At 45.7% G+C, this 12,129-nt stretch overlaps 1 protein-coding gene across 1 annotated transcript in view; it reads left to right on the forward strand.

Moving 5' to 3' along the window:
- Window positions 1-10,669: 10,669 nt before the first annotated feature.
- Window positions 10,670-12,129, forward strand: part of MAP3K4 (mitogen-activated protein kinase kinase kinase 4) — a 72,057-nt gene continuing 70,597 nt past the window's right edge. Inside the window, exon 1 of the mRNA XM_081855163.1 lies at window positions 10,670-11,051. The gene's annotated coding sequence lies outside the window, so the exon portion shown is untranslated. The remainder of the gene's footprint in view (window positions 11,052-12,129) is intronic.

Raw genomic sequence — 12,129 nt, forward strand, 5'->3', positions numbered from 1 at the left:
TGCCTAAACTAAGCATGGCAGTATAAAAAAGTTTTTAGCAAGCGTGTCAAGGTTCTCTGTTGTCTGAGTGCTGCACTAAAGACTCAGTTTCTTGGCATTGCCCGATGAGCCATGCCAACTTGGGAGATAACCAACAGTGCTCCCTCAGATGATCTTAGTGATCAAGGTAAGGCAGAGGTTTTCAACCTTTTTGAGTCTATGGCTCCCTTGACCAACTACATTATTTCTGTGGCACCCTTATGGGGCTCAGGAGCCCAGTTATGTCACCTCTTGCCTGCAGAGCTGGCAGTCTCACACCTTATTTCAAACACCTTCCCTTGTGGAGTGTTCCCTCGGCCTCCTCTCCTTGGGAGTCCTCTGGGCAGCCCCTGCCACCGCCTCTGGTCTCTGAGCTGCCCCCAGAGGCACCATTCATCTGGAGAGCTTGTAGCCAGGGCTGCTGCAACAAACAGCTGTGCAGGCCTTTGGGAGGCAGAGACACGAGAGGGCATCAGAGGAGGAAGGGGGAAAAAGAGGGACAGAGGCCAATGTTGCCCGCTGCACCCCTGACCACCATTCAAGGCACCCTGGTTGAAAACCACTGAGCTAAAGGTTTAAGTAGTCCCTACCCTGGACCTAAGTTGCTTAGGGCTTTGTGAATGAATACGAAGACTCATGGACATTAAATGAAACTGAATGCTGGGGGTGGGGTGGGGAATAGAACAGATAAAAGGAAGTACTTCACACAGCACACAGCCAGTGTGGTGTAGTGGTTAAGAGCGGTAGTCTCATAATCTGGGGAACCGGGTTCGCGTCTCCGCTCCTCCACATGCAGCTGCTGGGTGACCTTGGGCCAGTCACACTTCTCTGAAGTCTCTCAGCCCCACTCACCTCACAGAGTGTTTGTTGTGGGGGAGGAAGGGAAAGGAGAACGTTAGCCACTTTGAGACTCCTTAAAGGGAGTGAAAGGCGGGATATCAAATCCAAACTCCTCTTCTTCTCTTCTTCACATAGTCAAACTATGGAAGTCTCCCAGAAGGCAGTGATGGCCACCGACTTGGATAGCTTTAAAAGAGAATGAGACAAATTCATGGAGGAGAAGGCTGTCAATGGCTACCTTAGTTGGAGGGAGCTTCTGAACACCAGTTGCTGGAAACCATAGGAGGAGAGAGATGCTCTTGTGCTCAGATCCTGCTTGCTGGTTTCCCACTGGCATCTGGTTGGCCACTGTGAGAAGAGGATGCTGGACTAGATGCCTTCAAGCTCCCAAGCACCTGGTATTTAGTTATATGACTTAGGAAAGCTTATCTGTGTATTATTTTCAACCGCCTCTCAAGTGGTATCTTATGTATTCTCCTATTCTAATTTTATCAATAGCAGCTTATCCACTTGGTCCTGAAATAAAACATGGCTTCACATGACAGCTTTTCATCTAACCATTCACCTGACTCTTCTCAATAATAAAACACTGGATCACTGCACTCCATGGTCTCCTTGCGCTCAGTCTGTCATTCACAAGGCTGGACTTGAATTGGTACATTTTATAGGCACAACCAAGTTGAGAGTTTACCTCTTTGCTCCCTCCTCTTGGTGCTTGTGTCTTATGTGTCAATCATGCTCATTTTCACCTGGGGCTGTAAAAGACACATACAGATCTCAGCATTTGAAGGATGCTTTGGTTTGTAAATAGAAAGGTGGGGCTCTTCTTTCCCACTTGTTCTGTATGTTGCCTATATCCCATCTCCTCCTAGAACAATGTTTATCTAGTCATGTTTGTCCTCTTTTGTTTGTTATCCTCTGAGGCTTGACTAAAGGAGGATATTTATCTGAGATAAATCAGAGTTGGGATAATTTAGTTAGAACATTGGTTAAAATATAATCAGCTGCAGAGGACCTTTCAAATAGCAGTCAAAGGTCACACCCAGACCATACCTTTAATGTACACAACTTTCTCAAAGAATCCCGGGAACTATAGTTTGTTAAGGGAGTTGAGAAATTGTAGCTTTGTGAGGGGTAAACTACTTTTTCCAGGATTGTCGGGGAGCTATGTACGGTGTGGATGTCACAGAATCGTGTTTGCTGTAAGACACACACACACACACACACACACACACACACAAAAAGCTCAAGTGATTGTAACCTAACTTCTAAAATGGACATGCCAGTCAGCTAATATATTTATGCATATTATTTATTTAATCTGTGATATCCCTAGATGCAATGCTTTTTTTCTGGGGGTACACATACCCCTAAACATTTTCTGAATCTAAGTTTGGCCTCATTGAGGAACATTATTTCAATATGAGTAAGAAAATTAGAGTACCCCTAAACATTTTCTTTAGAAAAAAAGCACTGCCTAAATGTCAGGGTAAGTCCCAAGATGACAGCCACAAAATCATGTATGGAGAAAGCCTCTTCAAGGGCAAAGTTCATGTGCTTCAGAGGGGCTATCCCCAGATATGGAGAAGAGACAAGGTCAGATGCAGGGAAAACTGGTCACTGGCCAAACTAGGAAATGTCCAATGAGAAGTGGGAGAACCATATGCAAATATGAGTACAAAAGTTCCGGGAAAGCACTAGATTAGTCCAAATGTTGTTTCGGAAACCCAACATTTAGTTTCTAAACATTCTATCACAGCTACAAAACCAGAGTAATTAGGAGGCTGAGAATTAGGAGGCTGCATGCTTTGTTTTTTGTTTTTGTTTTAAAGCCTTTCCAGTATTCTAGACAGACAATTAAGATTAGCCTGAAGGTGAGGGGAAATAAAATTGTGTTTCACTTTTGAAGACATAATTGCTCTAGGTGTAAAATGTTGATTTGTAGATATTTCTGTAACAACGTATTTGTGTTTTCTGGATTGGTAAATTAATTACATTTTACATTTTGATATATAAACCTGGGTTTCTGAAGACTTAGAAGTTGGCTTAAGAATTTTTCCTGCCGGAGGTAGAAAAATAAATGGTCCCCACCCCCTCGCCCACATTCATGGTGCATAGTATTAAAAGTCAGTCAAGTTATTCTGGCCCTGATGCAGAAAATCCCTGAAGTACCTTCATACCTCCCTGGCAGTAAAAATAAAATGGTGATAAATTAAATTACTTAATATTTGCTGCTCTTGCATGAGACTCAAAATCAGCTGCCTGAGGTGCCTGCTTCATTCTGTCTAATAGTGAAGCCAGACCTGAGTATATACTAATAATATGGCTTTGTGGTTCTGTTGCTGGGCTGTCTAATTCTCTTTTCTTTTGCTTTTACTACTATTCAATATTTGCACTGTTAAAATCTGATCACGTGCATCACTGAACTGGCAGAGTGATCCAAACCGCTGTTACTCTGTGCTAGGTGAGCATGGATTAAGCCAGCCATCACTGGTCTCACTATTTGCTGCATCCTGAGCTGGTCTCACTGCCATTGTGTGATGGCATCAGGCCAAATCTTCTCCCGCTGCCCTCAACTCCCCACCACAGCCACTGTGAACAGCAGGGCTGTGGATGCAGTGGTGGCCCCACCAGTCCAAAAAGCGCTACTGGCAGAGAGCAGAGGTTAGGATTGTGCCCGAAGTCACTGGGATGCAGTATATGGCATATGAGTCCAAACATACACTGTGTGAAAAAGCTATGTCAGGAACATGCCCCCCCCCACAGCGCAGTGGAAGAGTCAGCCTCAGAAACTGAGCTAAGCGAGAAAGGGGCCGACGCTGCAGATGAGAGCTGTTTGTCAGAGTTTAGAGAGGACAGTCTGCCCCCCCTCCTCCCCAGGGAAGAAGCTGTTAGCTCCCAAGGAGAGGAAGAGTTAGAAGTTGGCCCAAGCGTTGCCAGGCAACTAGCAGATAAGCCAGAATCTGAGGCTGTGTCTTCTGGGAGTGAGGAGGAGACAGGCCAGCTGTTCAGCCCCTGTACTGGAGAAGCTCAGAGAACAACAGAAGGGAAGGAGAAGAAAGGTGGGATTTTGGTGTTCTTCCTGCTGGGGGAGGGATGATAAGTCAGACTGAGCAACTACTGAGCAACTACTGAGCAACCAGTAGGAGAACACTTCAATCTCCCAGGACATTCTATACAAGATCTCAAAGTAGCTGTTCTATTACAAAGGAATTTCAGAAATAGACTGGAAAGAGAAGCTGCTGAATTGCAACTTATTACCAAACTTAAAACCATGGAGAGACCTGGTCTGAACAAAGACATTGGATTCTTATCTCATTATACATGACAAAGCCATTTTTCACCTTCTCACCCCTTGCTTTTTCCTGTAAGACCTATTGCAGTCGTTAAGAGTCGTCAACAGGCTCATCACAGCTATCTGCCAATCACCCATTCCCACCACCCTTCTGAGTAATACCCCTCCCCACTTTCTCACTATATAGAAGGGTCTGGTGACTTCTGTTTCAGTGTATCTGAAGAAGTGTGCATGCACACGAAAGCTCATACCTAGAACTAACTTAGTTGGTCTTTAAGGTGCTACTGGAAGGAATTTTTTTATTTTGTTTTGAGCAACTACTGTTAATGAGAACAGACAGGAAGACCATTCTCTGGATGTGTTTTTCTCTGTAAATAAACTTACGGAGAGTCCTTGCTGCTTATCAGGCTGCTTTCCTGCCAAAGATTGTTATAATCTTCTACATTCTTCCCTTGGGTCAATTGATTTGCCTTGTGGGAACTGGGTTGGGGGGGGAACCAAAGAAAGACCTTTAGATTAATTCTGATAAGGAATATTAGGTGCTTCCCCTTTTCCTCCACCTTGTGTTCTCAATGATGAACTTTGTTGGTCTGAGTATACAGAAGAAACTGAGCAACTAGAAGAAGTGGGTTAAACTTTTCATATGTGTGGGGGTCTGCCACTTAGCTGAAACAGCCCACTTGATGTATAAATTAGAACAAAGAAAGCCAGTTTCATCTGACCTTTTGTTCTCTAACTTTGATTGCTGACCGGTCTTGCTGATCTTATTCAATTTCATGCGACGGAAAAAACAACGCTATCCAACTCAATTTTGGTTGTGAAAAGAGAAGAGATGGAAATGAAATATTTGAGTTACACTTTGAGCTCCTCAGTCATGCAACACTAGAAGGTCAAGAGAATTTTTTAAAAAGGGCTATCATGTGCATAATTAATAATACGTGGGCTAATAAATTATGAGTAACATTTGCATCATATCCTTCAGAGCTCTCACATGACAAATTGCTATTTGTTGTTAGAATAATTACTCCTTTGCTAAATGCAGGGCATGTAAAAACAAGGATTTGCATGTGGCCTGTTCTTACAGTCTTCTTATTAAAAGCAGAACCTCTGAAGTGGAGAAGGTGGGCTGTTACTGAAGTGAAGACTAAATGTGTTACATATTATTTATTTATTGCACTTTTATCCCTTCTTTTTCTCCTATGAACTCAAAGTGGCATACATGGTTCTCCCTCATGTCATTTAATCCCCCCATAACAACCCTGTGAGGCAGGTTACACTGAGAGGCAGCGACTGGCCCAAAGTCACCCATGAGCTTCGTGGCCGAGTGGGAATTTGAACCCTGGTCTCACTGTTAGTTTTCTATGTGTAGGGAGAACTTTATTTGGAGAAGATCTCCCCACCTGCAGTCTGAAGTGGTGTAGATCAGGAAAAAGAATTCAATACCTTTTCATGAGCATAGCCAGGATTTATTTTAGGGGGGGCAGGCTTTATGTGGGGGGGGGGCATCTGTGATGCAATTGGTCAGTTAATTATTTTTATTTATTGACTTGATGGGGGGGAGCTGCGCCCCAGCTACGCCCGTGGACCTTATCTACAGTTTGTATGAGCCATGCCTGAATCTGATTTCCTAGATAGGGAAAGAGTCAGACACAATATTTTTAAAGGTGATAAATATAACATAATATAGTTAAAACATTGCAAGAATGTTGAAATATAATGTTCACATAATATTAATCTTCTAAAGCAATATCAGCTGACATCTTTGCAACTGATACAAAGAAGCAAACTCGGCCCTCCAGATGTTTTGGGACTACAACTCCCACCATCCCTAGCTAACAGTACCAGTGTCAAAACAAAACAAATTCCTTCCAGTAGCACCTTAAAGACCAACTAAGTCAGTTCTTGGTATGAGCTTTCGTGTGCATGCACACTTCTTCAGATACTTAACAGTATCACTTAACACTTCTTAACAGTACCAGTGGTCAGGGATGATGGGAACTGCAGTCTCAAAACATCTGGAGGGCCTAGTTTGCCTATGCCTGGGCAAAATGAAGCTTCCCTAACCTCCCCTGCTTTTTAATGCCACACAAATATAGATGCTGGAGTAGAGGGCATTCCCCACTCTTGTCTTCTCAGAATCTTTTGCATAATGAGATTGCTTCATGCCACTTAATGGAAAGGCTAGACTTAAAATGCATCTCAAATTCCTTGCCTTCTTATTGTTTCATGTACCTTAACAACTATTTCATCTCAGATAAGAGACAGCCACATTTCACATTTAATCCTTATCAGTTCTGTAACCACATATCATTCCTCCTCTCTCCCAGTTTCATGAGCAGATACCTAGCAAGAGACAGACTGGCAAAATATAAAAGGTTGCTTTTTGAAGGGATCATACAAGCATTTATGGGATAGGGGAGGACAGGAGCACATCTTTGGCAATTATTACCTTTAGAGTTCTAAAGCCAACATCGATAGCACTCCCCAGTGATTGGGGGAGCCTAAAATGGGAAGCTATAATTAGAGACCAAAGTACACTGCAACTGTTTAAGTTGCTCTAGGTTTGAGGGTTTCTTCTGATTTCTAGACACTGCCTCCCTCAGATGACTTTCTCTTGAGACCTAGCCATTCAACTGGGAACCACTAAGAGGTGCCTTGACCAAGGTTGCCAATAGTTATAACCTGCTATTACCCAAACTAGGAAATCCCCTCCCAATTGCTGTAATCATTGCAAGCCCTGATGATCAGCTATGCAAAAACAAGTCCCTTGAGATCCTGCCCACCTGCCCACCTTCTGCGGGTGCAGTTCATTATTTAATGCACACCTGTATATCCAAATACAAATGCAGTAGCAGTAGGACAACATTGCCATGCAGTGGAGAGAAAGGAGGGAGGGAAGGAAGGAAGAAAGGAAGAGGAGCCAACTAAGCTTCAGGCAAATTTCAACATTTGCCATTCTGACTTGTTAAGAAGCTTTCAGACAGAAAATCATGTAAATTTATTCAGAAAGCTAGAAGCCAAACCAAAGCAGAATGATTATGTTTCTGATGCTCACACAACTCAATAAAGCCGTAGGTCTTATTGTTTCAGACCAGCACAGTTGGACCTGAAGTGCAGCTTGCAATAGGTTGTATCCAACTAAGGCTCAATCTGCACAATATTGTTGCATGTTACCCCGATCTTTGAGCAATGAGAGATCCCCGGGGTGCCAGGTGCTTATCCAGGGACTGTGTTTCCTTTTGCAAATGAGTCATAAGGGAAACTGTAGTGTCTTTATGATATGTGGTTTATTTACACACACACACACACACACACAGACAGAGAGAGAGAGAGAGAGAGAGAGAGAGAGAGAAACCCCAAAGATTCTTGCTTCTCCCATAGCCGCAGACTTAGATTCAGACAGACATCAAACACTGTGTTCTGACTCTCTGGCTTTTCATCTTGCTGCCTTTCTTCTTGGTGACATAATTCCTAATATCTTTAAACTCTGGCTTTATCTGTGTGGTGTGTGCTGACTAGCAAAAGCCCTGTGAACCTAGCCTTGGTTAATTAGCATTTCACACTTTCTAGATCCAGTTATTAGAGTAGTATGGCACTCAATTTAACACCCCAAGCCTTGATTAAATTCTAACACTTACTGGATCTGGATTATAGGAGTCTATCACCAACAAACCCGTAACAATACATTTAAAGCAGTATCATATCACTTTAAACAGTCATAGCTTCCCCCCCAAAGAATCCTAGGAGCTGTAGTTTGTCAAGGGTGCTCAGAGTTGTTAGGAGAACCTTATTTCCCCCCCCTTCCCCCCCTAACCATAGCATCATAGAGTTGTAGAATTGGAAGGGACCTTGAGGGTCATCTAGCCAAACTCCCCATCAATTTGTGCAATAGGAGATATAATTATAGTAGGTCTGTTGCCTTCTTACAGAAATTAACAGGCTGTGAGGATTGGAGGAAACTGCTATAGCAGTTTATTCTGTCTTTGATCTCTATGCTACTGCTATAATACTCTCGAGGGGGGAAAGAGTTCACAGAATCATAGAATTGGAAGGGGCACGAAGGGTCATCTAGTCCAACCCCCACAATGCAGGAATCTCAACTAAAGCATCCATGACAGATGACCTTCCACCCTCCACTTTAAAACCTCAAATGAAAGAGAGCCCACTATCTTCCGAGTGGGTTGATTCCACTGCCAAACAGCTCTTGGCATCAGAAAGCTCCTCCTGATGTTTAAACATTCCTTCTTCCCAGAGAAACTGGCCATAAATGTCTGCGGCCACCCCACACTCTTACATGCACACCCGTACACACATAGCCTCCCTCCCCCTTCAGTGATCTGTGAAGTCAGAAGTGGGGCTATCATTCTCTCTCCACTCCTCCAGTGATGGATGTGATGACTGAGGAAGGGCAATTTCCCTCCCCATCAAACTGAGGGTCTTCACGTACCTCAGAGGTGTAAGATTGTTTTTGTTTTTTGCTGATGCCTCCAAAATTGGTGGAGTTTTGGGATCTGGATTATACTCCCAAACTGGGGGTTAGCCATCCTTGCTCTACAGAATCCTGGGAACTTTACTTTGGTGAAAGTGCTGTCTATTCTCTGTTAGAACTGTTGTGACGTGGGGTTTGTGATTTCAGCTCTCTTGACATAATATGCTGGAGACAGTTCTCTAGTAACACTTCTTTATTAACGCAACAAGACTGAAACTTGAGGAGGGGAGAGCTACATTTATAGGGACAGGGAACTAGCTAGAAAGGATACATTTTGGAGGGAACAATATCAGGCAATCACAGTCCTGCCTTTTGGAGGCAACCAATAAGACAGAGGATCCAAATACAGCAGCTTAAATGAACCAATAGTAGCTGTACCCTCTGGAACCAAAAGGCAGTTACTTTACCCTAATGCAAATACAGACAATAATAATACAGATATAAAATCCTTTGACTCAATACACAACAAGAACTACAGCTTCCCTGGGCACGAAGAGCTGGCTATCAAACCAGTTTTAAGTCTGTGGTATAGATAAGAGTCACTGCAATGCAGTAAGTCAGGAGACTTTCAAAGTTCTGAGCTGCAGTCATTTTCATGTGAAAGCCACACTGCAACACTGAAGTATGCAAACAGAAGGCTTGTATAGTTGGCAGGAGAGATTTCTGAGAGGAGTGGTTTGGCTGGCACCAGAACAGAAGGCAAAACTGAGCGGGATGTGTGCGAGCAAAGGCAAAATAGAGCTCTGTTTTGCCAAGAAAATGTTCTTTTCCACGGAGCCAATTCAGTGGAATAGCTGTCTCATCATCACTGATGATTTCTGCAAGGCAGAATGTGATTGGCTATTCTTCTGTGCAAAAGCCACTAAACTGCCAATGACCAGTTCACCTTGACAGCACCCCACAAATGCATCACATTGGGTGTCTCCCACTCCATTGGTTAAGAATAACACAAGTACTCAGTTAGTTTAATGGTACACCATCACTCACAAGCACACCAACAGGGACTGGTTTTTATTTTTAAAATCATGAGAAAATGTACATGTTAACACAATGCAGGCCAGAGTTGCCAGCTTGACAAGTGAACATGAACTGTTGGCACTGTGTATTTCATTATGTGGAGAGCTGAATAATTTTATGAAGTGCACTGCTTATGATTAAGTGGTCTATAAATCTTTCTAAATAAAATAACTCACAGTAGGTGCCCCCAAGCCCAGCATAGCTTGCCCCTGGTCTCCTGACCCCAACTCTGACCCTGCTTAAAATGCTCCCGCTAACCCAGAGGCAGGGGACAGAAAGGGACCAGCTGGGTAGGTGTCACTTTCAATTTCTAGGCCCCAAGACCACACCTGTGTACTGTTCCGATCCAGTCCATGTTTTACATGTGATTCCAGCTTACCGGGGCCTGGAGCAGTTTCACTCCATTTCATTAGAGAGGTGGAACTCTGCTGTTCCGGGATTTGCTGAAAGCTGGGTCCCCAGCTGTTGTGGGACTACAACTCCCATCATCCCCTAGCTAGTAGGAAAATGATGGGAGTTCTAGTTCCACAACAGCTGGGGACCCAAGTTTGAGAAACAATGCCTGGCTAGTAATTCCTTAGGAGATTAAAAGGAAGAGGAGGAGGAAGACCCATCCCTCCGAAATCCCACCCCAGCAGAGGAGGGCTCGGCAAGCGGGCGCCCTCCAGAGGGTTCGGACTTTCACCAGCTACCCTAACCGGAGAGGGATGATGGGAACTGTAGTCCAGCCACACCTGGAGGGAACCACACCTGCTACCGTACAGCTCCCGACCAATCTCACCTAGCGAGGCTCACTCCACAGAGGCGCCTCGATTCCCAGGACGCTGCTTTTAATTAAGCTCCCTTTGATCTTCCCCGGTGGTCCCGGGGGCCCTTTGCCAAGCCGGCTACGCCCGCGGCGCCCGGAAGAGGGCAGCCGTTCGCGGCGAGCCTTCGTCGGCGTCCTCTTGCTCCCTCTCCCCGCCGCGCAGAGCAGCCGTCGGCGCGGAGATGCTGCAGCGCCCGGAGAGGCTCGCCAGGGAGGCGGGCCGTTTCCTCGCGCCTCGTGGGCCGTCTCCGTGCGCTCAGCGCCGCCGCCTGCGGCCCAGACCCAGCCGCTTGGGGAGCCTCCGTCGCCGCCAGTCCCCGACGCGGAAGGAGGCAGCTCCTGCTGGTGGTGTCTCTCCTGCCCCTCTCCGGGACCTACACAAAGAAAGGAGGCGGAGAGTTGCGCAACGCCGCCCAGAGCAAGCAAGGCGCTCGGCTGCTTCCATTCCCGCTCGGGAGCGCCATGAGCGAGCCGTCTCGCCGTCCTCCGAGGTTTCCAAAGCCGGACGAATATGGGAATGCCGTCGCGGGAGCCCAGCAGGCGCAATGATCTTCTGGGGGAAGCTGGAGGATGACCGAGCGCTAGTAAGGAAAGCCGCGCTTCTTTCGCTTGCCTGTTTGCGCCCAAGGGATTCCCCCATGGCCCCTTGAATCCCAGCCCCATTTACCTGGGGGGTGGCTGCAAGACCCACTGAATTGGACCTAGTTGGGATGGCGCTGCAAAGTTGTAGTCCTCGACGCACTTGCTCCATTGCACACGCTGGGGGTTATTTGCGCGGAAGCCCGCGCAGGATTGTGCTGCGCGGGATTTAGGCTGGTTGCAATCCTTGTGTGGGCGTCGATCTCCATTGCACTCCGCGTGCTGTTACTGCGGCGTCCGCTTCTTTGGACTAGAGGCCACTTCAGCGCACGCAGGCTTGTGCAAGGTTTTAAGATACTAGCACGCACAGCTTCTGCAAAGTATGTTCTTTGCAAAGTGTGCCGTACTTAGTCTGGAACATAGCAAGCTGACGCAAGCCAGACTTTTCCAGCTCAGTGTTTTCTACCCGACTGGCGGCAGCTTTTGCCTTGAAAGCACTGGAGAGAACAAGTGAGATGTTATATTTGACTGGATCAGCTAGTAGGGACTGCGGGCGAGCTTTCTAAACACCTTATCCCAGTTTGTGCAGCCTGCTCCAAGGGAGCTTCGTTCGGAAGTTCAGTGAGACTTGCTAAGTGTGAGCAGTATTGGTATCCCAACTTGGGCTTCATCCCTTGGAGGAGAGGCTAAGTGATTTCCCTAGGATTCACCCCCCCAAGTAAGTCTGCCTAGGATTTTGGCTTTGGTGCAGTGATGCTCTGCAGCTTGCAGAATTGGGACCCATATATATTGTTGACTAAACAAGGAAACAGTTGCTAGTTTACAAGCTCTGGAGGTTCTTTAGGCCAGGGTTGGTCTTCAGCAACATTTAAACTGAATAAGTTCTTACATGTTCAGTTTGGGCTGTTACTCAGCTGCCTGAACTGCTCTGAGAACAAAGGAATGCCAGGACTGTGCATTTCATTATTAACCATTCCCTTGGTGATGGGCACTTCCATGTTTGTGGTACAGCTTTGGAAATGAGAAAGGGGAATGCTGTGTGTTGGGGCCAGGCCTGCACTTCAGCTTTGGGCTGCAGTATTC

This window comes from Podarcis erhardii (genome assembly GCF_964252035.2).
Source record: "Podarcis erhardii genome assembly, chromosome: 3".
Lineage (NCBI taxonomy): Eukaryota > Metazoa > Chordata > Lepidosauria > Squamata > Lacertidae > Podarcis > Podarcis erhardii.